The 22,348-nt window shown below is 42.5% G+C and overlaps 1 protein-coding gene across 1 annotated transcript in view; it reads right to left on the bottom strand.

Annotated features, from left to right (window-relative positions):
* The window catches only part of WWOX (WW domain containing oxidoreductase), a 547,815-nt gene that overhangs the window by 25,119 nt on the left and 500,348 nt on the right, over positions 1-22,348 (bottom strand).

Below are 22,348 nucleotides of genomic sequence, written 5' to 3'. Positions count from 1 at the left end.
TGCTATATGCTGTATTATTTTTAACTGCGTTTTTACAAACATGTCACTGACCATCTGGATGAAGTTCACGGACGACAGCTAGTGAGCCCCTGCCCTATTCTATTTTCCCATTACAGATCCCCCCAAGCCATGGTAAAGAAGGGTCAGTATCTGTCTTCCCCTACCCCCATGCCAATCAATGGCTAATAGTAGCTTTGGGGAGGGGCAATTTCAAATGAAGAAATATCACGGGGAAACCATTGCCCAGTGCTGCAGATGTAATGGGTAGACTGTATCATAGTTGGGTATTCACATTTGTTATGCACATTCTGGTTGTGTTTGCACGGGAAACTACATGGTTTAGCATTATGTGGATGAAACTTAGCAAGCCTGAGCAAATTGTTAGGTTTGCATACTCCTAGATTAATTCCAGTTTCCCCGAATTTCGACTTAGCATTACATATGGACCAAGAATCTTATGGCAATGAACAAATGTTGAGAAATTGAAGTAAGAAGTAGATGGGAAGTCAGGTCAATAGAAAAAGACCATTTTTATTTAAAGATTTTTAGATTATGATTGAATGTAATAATTTCCTTTTTGGCTTTATGTTGATGGATTTTTTTTCCTTTTTGGTGTTTGTTAAGTTGAAAATAGAAATAAAAATAATATAATAAAAAAAAGAATCTTGCTTTAAAACAAAACTCTAGCCAATTTCAAAACATGTCAACTTCAAACCAGGAAGTTGGCTTATTAAACTAGCCAGAGTTTGTTTTACAAGATTCAGGGAAACAGAAAGGAATATCAGCAGCTATCCTCCCTTTAGCTGTGTAAGAGGGAGTATGCAAGCCTGGTACTTTTTGCTTCTAGAGGCTTGTAGCACTAAACCATGGCTTACTGTTACATGTAAACCAGCTCACTTACTTAGACCACCATTAAGAGTATATAATTCATTAGAGAGGGCTTGACTTGGACTCCCCAGGGTACCAGGCAGGGGGTCCTTCCGAGCGTTGCAATCTAAGGCTCATTAAGGGGAAATGCAACAGACTGCACTTGGTACTTTCTGCATGCAAAACATACCGGTATTCTCTACCACTTAACTTTGTTTCAATGGAAAGAGTTTCCCTGTATAAAAAAACAAAGAGCTATGATGATAATTAAATATTTATACAGCACCCACAGCGTAGCAGGTTCTGTAACTCACAAGACGCCCAGTGAGACCTCTACAGAATCAAACAGTGATTTCTACCCTCAACTCTCACATACAGTGAAAAAAGACATATGTATTGGACTCAACCCTTTATTAATTAGACAGTCTCGTTACACCTTATTTGCAAGCATGTTTTGTGGAAATAACCATTCTCAGCTAATGTTACCAGACCTGCTTGGAAGGCTAATGTTATTTTGGAAGAATATTTACCTTCTCAGTAATAGAAAACCTAATACCTAAGAAATATTTTCCACCTGCAGCTATCTGTCAACCATCCCACACAAGCTTTGAAAGCTTTCCACTATCTGTCAAAGCACAGGTTTTGATGCAATAAAGACTATAATTATTGAGCATTTATGGGAAATAATATTTTCCCTCTGGTACGTGTTATAACGATTGTTAACATGTGAGTATGAATGCTAATGTTAAAAAAAAAATCCAAAACAGCCAACCTATATGCATCTAAAAATGGAAGAGACCTTTTTTGAATACTGATTGAAAGAACAAAATAATAAAAGAGGTAGACTTGATTGAGAGCCCAGCTTGAAAAGCAAGTGTCAATCAGATGATGGTTTTGTGTGAGTGTGTGCACGCCTTAATAATGAAAACAACTCTGATTTGAAGCAGAGCTTTGAAACAAAGCAGGCAATTAAGTTCCTGGATATAAACAGCACATCTTTTGTTTTGTGGGGGATGATCCTTTTGCGACCAAAATACCAGCCTACCGGATTCATGAAGTAAACAATACAAAGCGTGCATCCAAACAGCTCCATAAAAGCCATCCCGACAGATGGTTCAGGCCTATTGAATTACAGTATCAACATTTCACTGAAAGTTTGGTTTTGTAAGTATGGAAATCCAGGCAAAGAAAAGGCAAAAGAATTGAAGGGAGATCTTTGATAGGCAGTTTGTAACTTTGGACTCAGCTAGACTGGTGTAAAAAAAAAAAAAAGCAATTTATATGCATTGTTTATGCGATATAACATTGTGCCACCAGATGGCGATGTGGAGTCCTTTTTTCTCTACCTGTTTTCCCTGTTTAAATTTACAACGCTTTAAACTGAAATGCTACTTTGATGTGTCTAGATCCAGCCTTCCTCTACATAATTAGCAAAGCTATTGCAGAAGGAGCCCTTTTCACATACAGTGGTACCTCGGGTTACATACGCTTCAGGTTACATACTCTGCTAACCCAGAAATAATGCTTCAGGTTAAGAACTTTGCTTCAGGATAAGAACAGAAATCGTGCTCTGACGGTGTAACGGCAGCAGGAAGCCCCATTAGCTGAAGTGGTGCTTCAGGTTAAGAACAGTTTCAGGTTAAGAACAGACCTCCGAAACGAATTAAGTATATAACCAGAGGTACCACAGTACTCACATACTGAGGAAAGCACTGAAAGAATGGATCTGTTGCAGAAATGAATCATATTTATAAAATACAATGGAAACATCTCATGGGGGTTTTAAAAGGAACATTGAAGATGGAAAGTGTTAAGTGTTTGATCACAAAGTTGATCAAACTGGATTATTATTAATACTATTATTATTATACTTATTACCTGCCCTTCACCAGGAGGTCTCAGGGTGTGAAGAACTTGCAGCAAGAAGACCTTGTGGTCAGCTGTATTGAAAGCCACCAAGTGCCACTCCACATTTTCAGACCCTACCCTGAGATGTTGGAGATTAAACCTGGAACTTCCTTCATGCAAAGCAGATGCTTTACCAATGAGCTACAGCCATTTCCCAATCAGTGTCTGAACAGTGCAGCAATACATTTTAAATTAGTGACTTGGTGGGGGGGGCAGCATTTGGGCTCCACTTCAGGGAGTAAAATGCATTAGTCTGACATTGTAGCTATGGCCCTAGAAGCAGCTAGAGCTCTAGCAAACCTTGAAACCCCATGTGGCCAACTCCTTAAAAACAACCAACAGGACTAGCATTAATCTAAATAATTTCAGCAGAATATTTGTTTGCAGTGTACTGCCAAACACATCTTGCAAAATTTCACTAGAGTTGGTCCATTTCTCGGCTAATTCTTAATATTTATGTGTTGATTCACCAAGTTTCAGGATTGGGCCGTGAAGGATCTTAACTGGACAAGAGCTGTGGTAAGCATCACAGCTCTTTGCTGTAAATTATGCTCCCTTTCAAGTCTGAAAACACTCAACATTTCCTTTTGAACAAAGAGATAACAAATGTTAAGTCTTCTGCATAGCACACAAGTTTCTTCTATAGTAACTGCTTACTGGGTCACAAGCTTTAGGGCTCATGATAACGTTTCCACAGGAAGGAATGGGGCGGATGAGGTTAGCAGGGCATTAAAGTTTTTCTGATAATTAGAAGTCCAACTGAGGAAATAGCAAAATATACAAAAATGAACAGCAGCACTCATGGGTAAATGGTGTGGTTTCTGGGCTGCACATTCTGGATATTATTAGAGATCATGGTTAACATGATGGATTTGATCATCAGAGAGCTGTTAACTTTTGTTTAAAAATGGGATTCCCTGTCAGTGGACAATAAAAAATAAAAGATGGGTTCATACATCCATGGTAATGTGATAATGTACTCTATATGACAAAATGCCATTATAGATAATTGTAGAAACACTGGTGTCATAACCAGCACACAACCATACTTGAGGATGTCATCAAGGGCTGGATGGATGATGCTTTTGCTGACTCAAAGGTGTGGTGGAGGACCACAGTGCACCTTGACCCACCTACCCATCGTGCCACTAGTGGCTGGTGGCCATTAGGATGACAGGGTGGAAATAGTGAGCCCAGTAAGTTTGTTCCACCCTCCCTGCTGAGTTCTACAAGGACAACACTGAAATTGAAGAGGAGGAGGAGGAGGAAGAAGAAGTTGACAAGCAGTCCCACTCCCTGAACTTGCAAGTAAGAAGGTAGGCAGGTTCTGCATGCAGGCTTCTCACAAGCATCTGGTTGGCCACTGTGAGAATGGGATACGGGACTAGATGGTTCACTGGCCTGATCCAGCGGGCTGTTCTTATGGGAGAGGGATGCTAGGTTCCAGGTAGAGGACAGCTCCTTTCAGGCCTTCCAAGCCTCAGGGGAGGAGTGGTGCCTGGGAGAGGCGATCTGTCCCCTTCAGGATAAAAAGTGATCAGTTCATCGTCAGAGCAGGTTGCTCATTTCTGTCTGACTTCTGCTCGGAGTCAGGGCAGGACAAGAATAATGCATGTCTTCTGAGCCATTTGGATTAAAAATGGGTTAAAATTATGAAAGTAACACACAAACAATGGGCTAGTGTGGCATAGTGAGGAGAGTGTTGGACTGAGACCTGAATTTAAATTTCTGCTCACCTGTGAAGCTCACTGAGTGACTTCAGTGGGACACAGTCACTGTCTTTCTTATTCTTCCTCATGTCACAGGGTTGTTATGAGGATAAAATAGGGGGAAAGCCCCATGTACAATTTGTAGACTATGAAGAGTATAAAGGGTAGGCTGCCAAGGTGATAAACAGATGAAGAAGGTGCAATCAGTAAACAAATGAAGAGCTTCCTATATCACTTCAAAGAGAAGCCTTTTTACTAGAGTCATTTCAGACATTCAGTATCACACATTCAATGCTGTTGTGGTTGAATAATAAGAATATGAATAAGAAGCCACTTTTGCAGAGTGCTTCTGAGACGCTCAATACTTTTTACAATGGTGATTTGCAACTTCTGCCCTGTAATGTAAATCAGTATTATTATTCCTCATATTGCAGATGATGGGTCTGAGGCTGAGGCAGCAGCTTGCTTGAGACCATCTAGTAAGATAAGAAACAGGTGAGATTCAAACTGCTGTCTTATTGAAACAGGAAAGCCCACAGTGTTTTTCATGAACTTTCATTGTGATCTGCTAGCATGTGTAAACCTGCCTCTGGTCTGTATGATTTCACCTGTACAAATGTGAATTAAAATGTTAAAGAAATTGCATGCAGGGTGTGGGTGTGGGTGTTTGAAACCCCTTCCTGTTCCCAGGAAAAAACAGTCCCAGAGCAGAGTGGAAGTGTCAAAATGGCATGGACTGCTGAACATCAAACCTCTTTGCAGTCCTAGAGCTTGAAATGATTATTATTCTATGGGATGCAGTTCAGCTGCATGATCCATGTCAATGCTATAATGGGCAAAGCCCTCTGGAATTAATATCTGATGAAGAAATAAACCTGTTAACGGGATAGATTTACAGTATTCAAATTACTATTGATCTCTTCGGCAGCACAACTAATAAAATCCTTCCTTGCACAACCTTGCACCTTGTGCATGCTTAAGCAAATTATCTTTAAATAAACAAGGGGGTAGCCACCTCAGGAAAAAATTAAACTATAAATTACAGGATGCTCTCCCTCCCCCCACCCAGACCCAGAGAGCAAAACTGATAGTACAACGAGTTCAAATTTCACTAACAGGATAGAAGTATAGCAATTGCTTTTGATAAATGAAAGCAAAGTTTGACCAAAGTGTCTCATGATCAAACCAGGAGGCTTCTGCAAAGACAGGATATTTTTGCTCTCCTAGCATCATAAAGATGGTGTGTGGGGGGGGGGGAATACAAACAGTCAGCATTTCCTGATTCTATTTGGGCACCGTCATTCAGGGCATACCAGAGACTGGGAGAGATATTCTATCCCCAAATAACTATGGTGCCCATCCGATTCTTTGCACCGGTTGCGCACATGGTCAACGAAGTGTCACTGTGGTATCACTGAAGTTTAACAGTCTTGTACATGCAGAGCAAACACACCCCGACCCCAGTGTTAGCATCTGATGGAACTGTCTGCAGTATACAAAAGTTCATACTCTCAAAACCAGTTAGTCTTTTCTAAATCTTTTCCTAAATAATCAACAGCTTGCTGCAACAGACTTATTTATTTATTGCATTTCTATCCCACCCGATTCTCTAAGGAGCTCAAGGTAACAAACACGGCCCCCCTCAATTAATGCCCACAACAATCTTGTAAGGTAGGTTAGGCTAAGAGGCAGTGACTGCCTCAGGATCACCTAGCGCGCTTCATTACTGAATGTGGATATGAACCCCGGTCTCCTTAATCCTAGTCCAACACAATAACCACTGCACCACACTGGCTCTTGGCTAGATATGGTGGTTTTTAAACTCCTCTTCTGGAACAGGCAACTATTATATGATCACAACAAACAACATGAATAATTACAGCCATCAGTGAGTTCAAAAGCAAGCATGTGTCAGCTAACATAGCGATTGTGATTATATCACTTTGCATACAGAAACCTCTGGTGGCATGTGAAAAATTATTGAACAAGACGGATCATATTCAACAACAGAAATTACAAGGAACATCACAATTCAATGGTTTGCTGAGCTTTCGTTGGTGGTGGGTTTTTTTAAAGAGTGACTTTAATTAGACATGTGACTGACAGATTTTTATGGAGATAGACACAGGATACATTTGTAGAAGACTAAAGAGGGGAGCGAAGGAGAAAAGCCACCATTAAGCTACAACTGCAGGCAAAACTTACTGAGAGCAAACATGATTGTGCAAGCTTTGCTTACACTAATACGTGCTCACTCTAAAAGCAAGCATTAAGGGCTTTGTTTTTTGTTATTTACCACTCTGATAATGCTGTTCATTACTCCAGGACACACCCTCCTCTTCACTACCCCCACCCCTGTGTCTCTCTCGTCTCTAGGGAAAAGTAAATGTACCCCTGACCGTTAGGTCCAGTCGCGGACGACTCTGGGGTTGTGGTGCTCATCTTGCTCTATAGGCTGAGGGAGCTGGTGTTTGTCCGCAGACGGCTTCTGGGTCATGTGGCCAGCAGGACTAATCCGCTTCTGGTGAACCAGAGCAGCACACAGAAATGCCGTTTACCTTCCACGGAGTGGTACCTATTTATCTACTTGCACTTTGATGTGCTTTCAAACTGCTAGAGCCAGGTTTAAACAGAACCTCTTTTAAAAGTGCAAATCACATCATTGTCAGTGGAATGAAAAGCAAAATGTCATTTTATTTTGAAATAACATGAAAGAAGATGGGGGGATTCAGAGAGTCACTTAATAAAACTACTTGTAAATCAGTTCACTGGGAAGTGGTGGCAAAGTTGCTGTGCAGTGGCGCATATCTCATCTGGGAGCAGGACCACATTTACTATTAATGCTAACTACGCTTCAGAGCAGGGCCCCTAGTGTGATGCAATTATGGTGGAGTTTCCCCCACCTTCTTTGCTCTGTATGGGGTCACTTCTTCCTTGGTACCACCACTGCTCTCAATTTGCTTGCCTTCTCACTTTGGGTTCAATCCAAAACAGCTGCCCAGAGAGAGTGTGTGAGGCAAATAAGAGGGTCCTGCTCCATCACTTTGCTCTTGTCGTTGTTTGCGTGCTCAGACAGTGCAGGTGAATAGGAAGCAACAGAAAGGAGGAGCAGCAGAAAGGATAGGAGGCACGATGGAAGGGATTGGTAGTAAACCCCTTTATGGATGCAGCCTTTGACAGGTTTCCAATGATGCTGACTCTGGACGTCAGCCTTTGAAGAAGGGGCCAAATAATAAGAGCAGCATGCATGATATCACGGGACCTCAGGTCACCTTTCAGAATGCAGAGGTCAAGCCCAGCCAATCACAAGTATGCATTAATCTGGAGACACTTTCAGGAAGCCAGAGTGGTCCCTCCTCCTGTTCAACCCGCAATGGGTTAACTTTTCATCTTAGCATGGCTTTGTTGTCTCCACTTGGCTAGGCCATACACTACAAACTCGGCAGCAGTCAGTCAGCTGACCACTGATAAATTCTGGAAGATCCAGAGCAGGCAAAAGAAGGTACTCCGCACAGTGCATAGTTAAATTCCACTCCCACAAGATGTAGTGAAGGCTACCAATTTGTATGGCTTTATAAAAGGATTAGACAAATTCATAGAGGATAGCCTGATGGCTCTTTTCTGCCTCCATTGCCTGAGGCTGTAAGCCTCTCAATGCCAGTTGCTGGGAATCACAGATGGGAAGGCACTCAGGTCCTGCTTTTGGGCTTCCCGTAGACAAGGATTGGCCACAGTGAGAACTTTTATGGGCCATTGGCCTGATCCAGCAGGGCTCTCCTTATGGTCGCATGCACAAAGTGAACTAGCCGCACTGGACTTGACTGTTCTTAATTTCTTTGCTGAGTCATTATGGACCCCTTCTCCCACCCATTCTTTTAAAATAAATACAAGGGTGAATTAATTGGAGGCAGCAGGATTTATTAGATGCTAGATACAGTATGTGAGAGGGGTCCTTAAGGCAGATGGGGAGGCACCATAAAAGCTTTTGCTGGCTTGCTTTTATTAGGCTTTGAAGCACAGTGAGACTAAGAGGTTAGGGGAAATCTGCTATAAGGCTGCTGCTGTGTGGGATAAAATGCATATATATTAAAGAAAATCCTTCTCTTTTGAAAGGGGAGGGAGAGAAAAACACGTAGCAAGTGCAGTCTTTTAGCCGAGAAGATTTCCTCTGAAAGGGAAAGCAATGAGGCTAGGAGAGGAATAAATGTTGTAGAAATGACAATCGCTCTTCAGTCAGGGCCCGTGACTGCTCTCACTGCTGATAAGATCCAGCATGTGTCAGTTGTCAAGTGTCTCTTGTCACACTTCAATGTGAACTTTATAGCAAAAGGGGGACAAGAGGCAGTGAAGGGGAAAATGGCATGGCTCAGAAGGACTTGTGCACTCAGTGTGACTCCATTTCAATTTTATATTCCAGAGGACTTTGTAGGTGATCCCGTGAATGCAATTATTCTCACCTAATAAAAGCAACATATGCTAAGACAATTAAAAGATTTTATTATGCACCCATTCATTGTGTTTTATTTTAGACAGCAGGGTGGCAGTGATGGGGAGAAAGACTCTTTAGAAGCAAGACACCAGCAAAGCAGAAATGGCCTATAATCAGGCCAGAACCGGGGGGGGGGGGGCGCTACAATTCTGAGAGGGTCTACTCCGAGTCCCCTGGTAGAGGCAAAGGTTAAGATTATTGAAATGGGACCTACATTTCCCATCTGGTCTGGGCCTACTACTAGCTTTGCACGGCCCCACCTATAACTTGATAGAAGGATGGATGGATGGGCCAACAGACAGACAGACAGCATGACCACGGAAGACTAAGTTGACCACATCCATTGACCAGAGAAGGAAGAGTTTCAGGAAGCATGCTCCCATGTTCTTCCCTACTAAAAAGAATACTTGGCTCCAACTCTCAGTTGCCCTCTGGATTCACACTGGCCTCTCCCACCAGCCAGGAAGAACGGTATGATACCCACTGGCCAGTGAACAAGCAGCTTGCTCCAATGCTTGCTTTCCCCTCTCCTCCCCTTCCCCTCCCCAACCACTGGGTGAAGCTGATAGGTATTGGATCCAACAACATCTGGAGTTGAATGCTGCTTCAAAGGCTCCACAGGAAACCTAATGCATGACATCAACACAACTTCACTGCAAACTGGTTTCTTGTAACACTAAGCCAAACAATGACTTATCCTGAACGTACAAGGGTGAGGGTAGCCAGGGAGATGAACCAGATTTGTCTCCCATCAGGAAAACCCACGGACCAACATTGTTTGGCTGGAGTGAGACAAGCAATGAACCCAGAAACCATAGCAGGTTTCTAATAGAATTGGAGGAGGAGTAAAGCAGCTGTGATCCTTTCTGGGAGCCCACATGCTCATGCTAAGCCATAATTTGGCTTAGCATTACGTGTGAACCAGTTCAACAATGTGCAGTTGGTATTGCTGGAAGGTGATCCCGTGAACACAGTCATCCTAGCCAATATGCCAGTTGCACTTATTTAGAATTGGATTGCCCAGGTGCTGTGCTGTTAGCCAATGTGGATAATTTTTCTTTCCTGAAACCATAATACTTTCTAACAGCTAGTCGTCTTACAGTGCAAAGATCGTCCGATTTTACAGCTGGAGCCTTGCCAAACCCATTTGAGGTCCAAATCTATATGTATATAAAAGGCAGGAAGCAGTTTTAAAAGGAAATGCTAACGAGCTTCCTGGGATTTCAGATTTTTAAGGCCCTTGTGATTGAATTTATTTCAATAATTCTTTCCGTAAGGAACGTGAAAATTGGACATGTCTCTCAGGCACCAGGCAATGCAGCACAAAAGCGGAAGATTCCAGCAAAGAGGGTTATTGCCATCATTACGAATGTGGTAGAACATAGGAAACGCGTCAGAAAAAAAGAGAAAGCTATACAATGCTTTAATGGCAATGATATCAATATGCTGTGGGAGGAAGAAAACTATAATATCTGCAGCTAGTTGGGATTTCTGGTTACAGAAGCACCATAAATATTAGCAAAAGGCAAATGTGCTTCTACTAAATTTAATTCAGTCTCTAATATCTGGCCAAGCATTTGGACTTTTTCCCAGTCTAAAAGAATATTATTATTAATAATAACTGCTGATCATATCATAGCATACAGCCAGTGTATGCTATAGTAGAAAATGCAAATATCCTATCCAGCCAGGAAAAACTTACTGTTTCAGCAGGGAATGGGGTGAATTTGTGTAATACCACATTGTTCATAGGAAGTTGTAGCTCTAAATATCTTAATACAATATAAAGCAATTTGTGGAGTTGTACAATTGACCTAAGTTTCGGTGTATCAAAATCAGAAGGAAACCTAGCAGTTTCTAATGTTCCTTTGCCCCTTACTAGACAAAATGCCAAAGGCCTCCAAAGCAGTAATGAATGAGCAAAATACGAGGAGCTAATGAATAAACGGTGTACATTCAGGGCCTTACTATCAACCTTAATGTTGCTGGATGATAATAATAGTGATTATGATGATACAAATAACCACCCTATTTCACAGTAATTTCCCTCACCAGAAGTGTAACTTCGAATGGGTTTATGTCTGATCTGAAAGGCGATTCAGAATTCAAGATGAAATGAGCGGTGAAGGACAATACAATAGCGAAGTTTTCATCTCACACTTTGGCCCCATCTCCACTACATATTGTTATGAGTTTGGGGTGGAGGAAGTAGGCTGTATACAGCAGAGACCCTTCTAACCCCTTGATCCAGCAAGTGTTAAAATATAAGCTAGGCAGGCTTCCTGTGCTGTGGTGATGACCTGGGTGATGGGTGATTAAGGGAAACAAAGGAAAAGATCTGTGTGAGATGGCAAATGGGTGCCCAATCACACAACTGACTGGTAGTATAAAAAGGACAAAGGCAAGAGTTGAGAGTTTGCAGTGATGTGATCTGGAAGTAAAGCAGCAAGCTGAAGAGACAGTCAGAACAACATTTGAGAGCAATGTTTAATTTCTGTTTGAGTCCAAGGCCATGGCTATAGGAGAAACCAAGACCCTTTAGGGGTGTTAATGCTGTGAACCCCTCCATCATACCGGTAGGTTCAGGTATGTATGCAGTGCTTTTTTCTTTTTTAAAAAATAATGTTTAGGGGTACTCTCATTTTCTTACTCATATTGAAATACTGCCCCTCAATGAGGACAAACTTAGATTCACAAAATGTTTAGGGGTACGCGTACCCGTGTCCCACCAGAAAAAAGCATTGTAAATATGTGTAAATAACCATATATCATAAAGACAGTGACCACTGTGCCTCATTTCCAAAAGGAAGCACAAACCCTGTGTAAGTGCCTGGGATCCCTGGAATCTTGCACTGCTTGGAGATGGGGTGGCGTGCAACACTGGTGTCTGAAGCAGGATTCGTGTTTCCTGGAGGAAGGCCTGTGAGTGAGGTGTGCCTGAGTCAAAATGGAGGGAAGAAGAAGAAGCAGAAGAAGAGTTTGGATTTGATATCCCGCTTTATCACTACCTGAAGGAGTCTCAAAGCGGCTAACATTCTCCTTTCCCTTCCTCCCCCACAACAAACACACTGTGAGGTGAGTGGGGCTGAGAGACTTCAAAGAAGTGTGACTAGCCCAAGGTCACCCAGCAGCTGCATGTGGAGAAGCCAGTGGTGGAGGAAGCCACCTGGCCACCCGGGGCGCCAAACCCAAAGGCACGCCCCCGTGTGGGGTGTTGCTCCATAGCACGCATGCGCCATGATGCGCGGCCAGCAGCTACTTTCCTTCCCTTTAAAAAAGGGCTTTTATCAGCACTAGCCTGGGCAGAGGTGAGGGGCGGGCCAGCGAGGAGGGGCGTCACACCAGCCACAAGTGTGATGCCTCGCTGGCTGGCCCGCCCCTCGACTCCACACCACAGCTCTGCAGCCCAGCGCTGAAAAAAGCCCTTTAAAACAAGGGAAGGAAAGCAGGCGCCGGCCGAGCAAGCAAGCCAGCCACTGCTGCAGGCCGAGTGAAGTTTTGGGCTTGGCTTTGGAGTCGCCGATCGCGGGGGTGGGGCCCTGAGTGTCACCCCCCCAGGGCGGTACCCGGGGCAAACCGCCCCCAATGCCACGCCCTTGCTCCGCCTCTGGGAGAAGAGACGCGAACCCGGTTCACCAGATTATGAGTCTACCACTCTTAACCACTACACCACACTCCTTGAGTGGCTTGGGAGAATGAAGCAATAAAGCTGGCAGCAGTGCTGGCAGTTGGATAAAATGGAGCAGCTGCTGGCAGAGTGGTTGGCTGCAAAGCCTTTGTGGAGAGGAAAGCATGGCATCCCTGCTGGATGAAATGCAACAGGTTGAAAGTGATCCAGGAGACTAGCTGCAAGGCACCCAAAAGGAAGGGGTGGCCAAACAAATCCAGAGTGGCATGCAACAAAGTTTAAATCACTAGTATGTCAGTTTAAACAGCCATGGCTCCCCCCCCCCCAAAAAAGAATCCTGGGAACTGTAGCTTATTAACAGCACTAAGTGTTGTTAGGAGACCCCCTATTCCTCTCACAGAGCTACAATTCCAAGAGTGGGATTGTACTCCGGGGGGGGGGGGGTAGAGGTCTCCTAACAACTCCCAGCACTCTTAACAAACTACAGTTCTCTAGATTCTTTGGGAGAAGCTATGGCTGTTAAAGTGGCTTTAAATGTGTAGTGCTGGTGGGCCCTTTATCTCTGAAAATTTAAAAGTGACCAAATATCACTTTCCTCTTTCTGTTCCTGTGCTTCTGCTTTGCAAGCTAAAATGGATTTGTTTTCGCCAACAAAAAATCAGCAGCAAAATAAAGCCAAGCATCTCTCTCATTTGAGCATTATGGTGGAATTTAAAGGTAGCATTTTGTGCTGTTGTCACTAAACAGCCTTTTGTAAAAGAGGTGTGTGTGTGTGTGTGTGTGTGTGTGAATTATTGTACCTGAAATGTAGATAGTTATAAAAATGGCATTAATTTGCTTAGACCGAGAGATTTTCACAGGAGAGCAACTAGCAGAAAACATTATGAAAATGTCCAAGAGGACTGGTAATTGAGTTGATTAGTATGACCTTGGTTATGAAGGTAATAGAAGAGTGAATGGCGCTTAGACTGAGTTATAACCCTGCTCCCTTATTCTGAGATGTAGTGAGGTATGTAATTTGTTCAGGGTGAATCTGAGTTGCCTAACCTCTTCCTGACAAGGTAATACACACTTGACTACCGGAGCCTGCCCTGCTGATTCTTTTACCCCAACAGAGTAAACAGAGTGGGGTCAGAGGAGAAAATGATGAACTGTGCTCTTCCCTGGAGGCTCAAATATGCTAATTTTATCCTCGTGGACACATTCTACTGTCAGACTGCTCAGAGAATTAGAAAACAAAACAAAACAAAAGGAATTCCATCTCCAAATAATATCAATAGACACACACACACACACACACACACACACACACACAGTCTAGGAATTTAGGGAAAGGAGAATATTTATCCTGGTAGAACTGAATGTTATTCACTGAATAGCTTCTTACATGTGTTGAAGTAGTACCTCCTTATTTACCAAGGGCAGTGCTTGATTCTCAAAAATGGTTTCCTACCTATTCCTCAACTGCCCCTCCTTATTTATCAGGTACAGTCTATTATTTCTGATACACAAGAACATATTGGGAGTTCTGCTGGATCTCTCAAAAGCATGTAAAATGCATGCTTGTGAGGAAGCCCACAAGAAGGACTTGATCTCAGTAGAAATTCCATGATCTTCAGCAGTTGGTATTCAAAGATATACCGGTACTGCATCCAGTGCTGGAGGTAATACCTACTTCTCAATTTCTTTATGTTGTCTCTATTGTTGCCCATTATATGAGTTTTTGAATGAGTTAGCAGTGTCATTGAGAATTGTCTAAGTAGCTACTGTCTCCACCATATCCACCCTAGAGAGGTTTAAGAGAAACATTTGTATATTTAAAATTGTTTCAACATATGCAATTAACTATTTATAGATATGCAACTGTTTTATGTATGTTGTTATATTATAAATCAGGGACACAGGTGGCGCTGTGGTCTAAACCACTGAGCCTCTTGGGCTTGCTGATCGCAAGCTTGGCAGTTCAAATCTGCATGACGGGGTGAGCTCCTGTTGCTCTTGCCAACCTAGCAGTTTGAAAGCATACCAGCACGAGTAGATAAATAGGTGCCATTGCGGCGGGAAGGTAAACAACATTTCTGTGCGCTCTGGCTTCCATCATGGTGTTCCGTGCACCAGAAGTGGTTTAGTCATGCTGGAAAGCTGTCTGCAGACAAATGCCTGCTCCCTCAGCCTGAAAGCGGAGATGAGTGCCACCCCCATACTCAAATTCAACTAGACTTAATCGTCCAGGGGTCCTTTACCTTTGCTGTTCAGTCGTTGAGTTGTGTCCGACTCTTCGTGACCCCATGGACCAGAGCATGCCAGGCACGCCTATCTTTACCTTTACCTTACCTATATTATAAATCAGTTTTGGATACTACATGGGAAATGATGCATACATCAGTGAACACAGGTACCGTAATTAGTTTTGACTTCCACACTTTACTTGTTTGCAGTGTAACATTGATGCTTCCACTGATGAAACAATTGTGACAGTAGCTCTGAGCTTAAAGAGCCTTAAGGACATGATCCACCATAACATTCTTGTGAGTAAATTCTGTTGAAACAAGTGGAAGTGCCATAACAGCTGTGCTTCTTTTAATTTCAGTGAGGAACATACATTAAAAACTTTCCAGTCAATTGTTTAAGACTGCAGTAGAGATTAGTGCTGCATAGAGGTTGAATGCTGTTTCTGATTTCACATTAAAATAAAAGTCCACCTAAATAATTTATTGTACTGTATTCTTTTTACAAAATTTGAAAATGTCAAAATATTGAACTAAGCCAAAGTGGTTATGTTCTGAGCTTTTTTGCTTTTGGAATGCCTGGAAGCAAATATTTTATGTGAAATCTTATGGATCTTCAAGATAGAATTTTATTAAGGAGATGACAGATCTTCAACAGCAACATTGTTAGCAGGGACATTGGAGTACAGTTTAAGAGAAAGCTTTCCAACAACGTTTCAGCAAGAGGTACAATCTGGTACATGCAAACACTTCTAGGCATTTGGATGAAGTTTTATTCCCATGAAAATGCTGGAGGACTTTGGAAGGGATCTGAATTTGCAAATGTGTGTTCAAAAATTTAACACAAACATGGAAGCAGCACACAACCCAATAAATTCTGGCAGGAATGGACACCTGCAGCAGTAGAAATTTCCTCTCTATTAACGAAGTAAAGCTTCAACAAAGTGCCTTACTTTTTTACAGAGGACACTCATAAGTGTGTGCAAGGGCCCTGCCAGGAGTGCCCATTCACACCCAAATGGTTTTTATTTATTTAAACAACAGGAATCAAGGTAATAAGCAGAAGAGGGAGATGCAGGCAGAATAAAAAGGCTGAAATGGAACTGGACTGGATCTGCAGCTTCTTCCTGTATCTGTCCATTCCAAATCCATTCAAGGCTATGGGGACACTCCTCTGTTTCAAGGGCTATGTGGTCCAAGTCTGGATTAAAGATAAAGAAGCCTAAGAAAAGAAAGAAGGGGGATACCTGACACTGCCCACCAAAGCTCACCTGATCACCTTCCCAGTATGGTGAGATGCATTTGGCTGTATCTAATGTTGGAGTAGGTCCATTGGAAATGGGCATGACTAACTTAGGTTTCAATGGGTCTACTCTGAGTAAACATTAGTTGTCAACAGCCATTTATTTATTTATTTTATAAATGTGCCTGTACACATATAAAGAAATTGATTCATTTGTGCAAATCTTTGTCCTCTTTTCCCTGTAACCCCTGAAGAGATTTTCCCGCTGTTGAATGTAGATTTCTTACTTTGCTGCAGAGAAATGTTTTATTTTATTTTATTTAAATATGTATCTCTAAGCTGCCTTTTAAGGTAACCACTATGGTCTTACCTCCACTGTCAGAAATAGTATGCCTATGGCATACTAGCTGCCGAGAATTGCAAGGGAGGAGAGTGCTACTGCATCTGGGTTTGGAATGTGGGCTTGCCATAGGCATGTAATTGGCCACTATGAGAACAGGATGCTGGCCCAGACAGCCGTTGGCCTGATCCCCAGCAGGCTCTTCTTATAGCCTTATACATCCTGGCCAAACCTATCTGCAAAAAGCCCTCTCTCACATGATGTAAAACAAGTGTACTTGTTTTGGTCTAACAAAGATCAGATGGATGTAAAAGTCTGTCATTTGAGGCGGCCCCTTTGTGTTTTACCTGCTGCACGGCTAGGGAAGGTTTATCTTAATTGGCTTTGGGCCAATGATTACCGGTGCTGCAACGTCTACAAGCAAAAAAGAAAAAGAAAAAACCCCCAGATATTATGTCTCATTACCAGTAGTAAGAGTACTATCCCTATCCTTATTAGCTGCTCTTAATAGCTGCTAAGGTTGCTGGTCTCAGACAGGTTAACGTGTTGTGGTATACTAGCTGCGTAGAGCTCCTGTCAGAAAATGACTTTGTATAGAGGCCTAAGTGACGGGAGGGGGGAAAATGGGGCTGGCTGCAGACCTTTTTTTGTTTGCCCTGCTTAATAAGCCATTTGGATCTAGCAGCGCTGTTATCAAGCCTCTAAACAGCAGTCGCTCATTGTCATGCTCAGGTTTGGGAATAGGGTGGTTGTAGGAGCATTAGTTTCCTTCTTTTTTAAAATAAAAAAATGAAGAATTATAGACTATCATTTCTGCTCTCATGCTAAAATGGCCCTGGATTGTGATGTATCCTTGGCTCTGTCACCGTGCTAGCTGACCCTATAGCGGGCAGGCTCTGACCACCAATGCTAGTGGAATAAATTATCGCTGACAACTCCGATATTTTAATTATGCAGCTGTCGAGAGCGGCCCTTTCGAAATTCATTGTTAATAAAGTGGGAACTCCCCCCCCCCTTTCAAGTGATGAGTCGGGGAGGTCACCTTCTGTGTCAGCCGAGGTCTCTACCACAGGCTCTGCATTCTCCCCCCCCCCTTCCTCTAAGTCTGTCACTTGGGCTGATAGAAAGACCAGATAACAGCACCATGTCTATTGGCCTTCTCCCTCCCCCGCCCCATGCCTTTGCCTGAATGAGACATCCTTCATTTAAACCCACAATAATGAGGACCTCAAGTCAGGTAGGCACCACAAGGGCAGTTCGTTCCAGGTTTCGGGAAGCAGAGGTGGGGGTTACGGGGGAGGGAATGAAGGGGAGAAGAGAAAGCTTATTATTATAAAATCCACGTCCATGTTATAGCTGCAATATCAGCCATGTGTTCAAATCACCATTCTGATGGGTTTATCAGCAATAGTTTACATGATCTAACCAGATTTAAAAAAAAAAAGGCCGAAAATTAAACATGGGGGGAAATGGGGGAGGACCTATTCTATTGTTTATTCTGTAATGCGAGAGAGAGAGAGAGAGGAGAGAGAGAGAGAGAGAGAGAGAGAGAGTTATTTGTTCCTCTTTCTTCTCTTCTTGCAGATCTTGCAAACTAGATATGGAGGGTTAAAGACACAGGAAACTACAATGCAACACAATTAATGTAGCACAACTGAAACACTAAGAATTATGTGTTGATAATCCGAAGGCCCTTCAATCCTGAAGCATATTCAGATTATATATTTTACCTGTTATTTATTAGAAATCCATATATGCATAGTGGCATTGGTCCTTTTAGCTTCATATATGTATATATTACATTGGCCCTAAATCACACACACACACTGAAAGCATGGAGGGGGAGAGTTGGCTGTACCTGGCGACAGAATCCCTGAATGCATCACACAACAGTCAGCCATCACCATCAGCAACCTTCAGCAAAATGTCAGATATGTAATGCTGTATGTATGTTCTCCGGTGCAATCAAGATCACCTTTCCAGACATTATGCTAATGAACAGATGTCAGGGATGTTGTACAACATCAGACTTGCCAGGGGAGGGGGGGGGTAGAGCACCATACAACATTGGGACAGACCACCAAGTGAAAGCTTATTTCCCCTGCCATGCAGTGAGACTTACTATGGAAGGGACCGGTACAAGTAAGATGATGCATAGGATGTAAGAGTCAGCATGGTGTAGTTTGAGAGAACGGCATAGTGTAGTGGCCAGAGTGCTAGACAAGGACATGGAAGAAGAGGTTTCAAATTCCACTCTAAGATGAAACTCACTGGTGACCTTTAACCAGCCACTGTTTTTTCAGTCTAATCTATCTCATAGAGCTGTTGTAAAGATAGATATGTGGAGGGAGAACACTATGTGAGGTGCCTTGAGCTCCTAGCAGAAAATGTGAGATATAATGTAGACGTAATGATCATAATGACATGGAGGAGTAATCAAACACCATCCCATTGTGCCTGGATTCACACTCAGTTGATCCAGATCCTCCCCCTGAACAGCATTTTGTAGTGAATTTTAAATTGCTGTGAGCCACTTTGAGAGACAATCTTTTGCACAGGATGAAATATAGAATAAATAAATAATATAGTGCAATGACACAACTTTTAATTATTATTGCAGTTTTAACACACACAACAAGCAGCAGATTAAGTGGAATTGTTAATTAATGACATTTCTGCTGTAGGGTGCAAAGTGGGGAACTTGAAGATCTCACCCCTCGTTGATTCCAATTTTACACTGCCAGGTTTCAGTAGGGATGTGTTTCATTGATTCTTGCACAATACCGGTGTGTCTGGGTACTTCAGTATGCATGTCCATATAAAACAACCTGCAAGAATTTAGTCCCTGTGACTGAGTAATGTGAAGGGCTGTTCAACAAGCATGTTATGTCCCCACCACCACACACTCACACACCCCAGACTGCTATCATAACATTTGTGACGGAGCTTTCAAAGTCATGCTTGCTGCTGGAGGAAGGTGATGGTCTAAAGGAAATCAATAAGGCATGCATCCCTTTTGAGCAAATGGTAGCAACATCAATTGAGAAGAAAGGATATTTCACATCACCTGCTAGGGTGTAGTGTACGTCTTAGACAACTAGAGATGGCTCAGCTCAAGGGATTAAGCTGACATTCTACAATGGAAACTTGGTACACATTGCAGAGCATTAACTTAAGATCATGTGTGCATCAAATGCAGTATATAATTTCGTGCATCTCTCTCAAGTATCCTGAGCCTAAAGACTGGTGCTCGAAATGTTATAGAACAAGGTATTCCAATCTTAAAATGGCCATTGGCTATTCATCATCTTACCTGCCTTGGCAAACAACTTAGTTTGGTTCCTGCAATGCACTTGATCTGGAGCTACACTTGAATATAGTCCAGTAAATCCAAACACTGCTGCCCAGTTGCTGTTTAGAGCTGGGTGCATGGAGCATCTTACTCAAGCACTGAAGGTGTGCCACTGGTTACTAGTTAATTCCTGACCAAGATGCTGGTTTTGACCATTACAACTATACCTAACTTGGAGCCAGTGTGTCCTAAGGAGAACCTTGTTCAACACTGCCCCTGTCTCTATGCTAAAAATATCCAAGGAAAACCTTGCTTTGGATACCTTTGCATTGTGAAGCTTGGGGCTGACAATCACAAGAGCAGCATAAGGCTGACAGTGAAACTCATAAGAGCAGGGACAACTATTCCTTTCTAATGGCCCTACATTAGGCAGAGTTCTGTGGTCTGGTGGTAACAAGTTTTTTATATGAAAAACAAAACCATAACAAAACCTGAAGGTGTTTTGTGTTCTGTGTTTTTATTGTGTTTTATGGCATTTTATATGTGTTGTAACTGAAGATGTCTCGTTGCTAACTAAAAGCACTTTGATCCCAATGAGACTTCTCTGAAGATAAGAGGGGCCTGAGGTGATCTTTGCCAATACCCCCTCCATCCCACCTCCTGTGCTGTTTTAAAGGGTCCCCTGACTCTCTAAAGCAATAAGAGAGGCTCCCTCCCTGTTTCGCTGGTGGGAGTTTCTGCTAGAAACTTTGATCATCGGGAGGGACATCACTGGATGCAATTTTGCATTATGAGCTGCCAAAGGTGCTGGTGGGCAGAAAAGGAGGCTGAAATTTTATCATGATGATGTTAATAATAATAATAATAATAATAATTACTATATCAGTTTTGTATCATTTTGTCGCACCCTAAACTGGGTGTTGAGTTGACATTTGAATATATTTATCTATAATATTTAGTCTGTATTTCATCAGAAAATGGTTTATAAAGTGTGTTTTTAATGCATAATTGTGTTTTGGGTGAGGGGCATTTTAAACTGGTTACAACAGTAAGGACTTGCATGAATGCTTGGTCCTTATAATAAAAATATTTTCAACTCTGCTGCCAGGACGTGGGATGGTGATCTACTGAAAGGAAAGAACCTGGATCAAGGCCTATATTGTGCATCTCAAGGCCTGATGGACTCATACAGGAGAAGACTCACCTTGAGACCAGGACCATAGGTCTTTATAGGTAAAAAAAATTAAGGCCATCCACAGCTTCCAATGACGCCCAAGTTCATTGGTCAGAAGACAATCTCTTTAACTGTTTCCCCATGCCTTGCTGTAAAACCACTGTCTAGTAACTGTGCTCCTGCCCTTTCTCTCACCTGCACCAGAATTATAAATATGCAGGACCTACTTTTTCTTTTACTGAACCTTTTGTTACAAGAAATCTGTCTTTTTTAGTAGTAGTTCTTTTAACTAGTAGTGTCTAACTTTATGTTTACAAAGCCAGCAGAAAAAAATAAAATGTTTTGTAATAAAAAATAAAGTTTTCTCAGTATAAGAAAATGTGGTAAAGCCACCCAATTCAAAGTTTGCCAACAAATTTCAAAATGCAGCTACTTGTGTTCTTTTCTTCCAGTTGCAACTGCCACTGAGCTATGGTCCCTGTTTATAGTCACTTGGGGAAAAGCTCCAAGCACTTCATATCCTCACTCTTCTCCCAGAGGAAGAAAGAACACAACCTTTCTGAAGGCAACAAAATCCACTCCCTCCACATTTAATAAGACAGCTCCTTGCTATTATATGACATTTGCTTCTGATATAATTAATTTGCCCCTTTCTGGGTTATTAATAATTGGTCCTCTCATTTCCCCAGGTCCTTACTCTGCTACAGATCAGTTCAAATATCCAACATACACGATCCTTTTCTTTCTTCACTTTCTTTCTTCAAGGTATCTGTGATACTAGCTATCAATATAAGCTAGACTGTCAAGCCTCTAAACTGTGTTGTTTGATAGTTTCAGCTCATATTTTAGACTCTAGTGATGTTTGGTGAGTATATAATAATAATAATAATAATATTTATTATTTGTACCCCGCCCATCTGGCTGGATTTCCCCAGCCACTCTGGGCGGCTTCCAACAGAAATCAAATACAAAAATATCAAACATTAAAAACTTCCCTAAAAAGGGCTGCCTTCAGGTTTTTTCTGAATGTCAGGTAGTTGTTTATTTCCCTGACCTGTGATGGGAGGGCGTTCCACAGGGCGGGCGCCACTACCGAGAAGGCCCTCTGCCTGGTTCCCTGTAGTTTTGCTTCTCGCAGTGAGGGAACCGACAGAAGGCCCTCGGCGCTGGATCTCAGTGTCCGGGCTGAATGATGGGGGTGGAGACGCTCCTTCAGGTATACAGGACCGAGGCCGTTTAGGGCTTTAAAGGTCAGCACCAACACTTTGAATTGTGCTCGGAAACGTACTGGGAGCCAATGCAGATCTCTCAGGACCGGTGTTATGTGGTCCCGGCGGCCACTCCCAGTCACCAGTCTAGCTGCCGCATTTTGGATTAATTGCAGTTTCCGGGTCACCTTCAAAGGTAGCCCCACATAGAGCGCATTGCAGTAGTCCAAGCGGGAGATAACCAGAGCAAGCACCACCCTGG

The sequence above is a fragment of the Lacerta agilis genome, chromosome 8, assembly GCF_009819535.1.
Source record: "Lacerta agilis isolate rLacAgi1 chromosome 8, rLacAgi1.pri, whole genome shotgun sequence".
NCBI classification, from domain to species: Eukaryota; Metazoa; Chordata; class Lepidosauria; order Squamata; family Lacertidae; genus Lacerta; species Lacerta agilis.
Note: the sequence above shows the minus strand (reverse complement) of the source record. Positions and strands in the feature narration are given on the sequence as shown.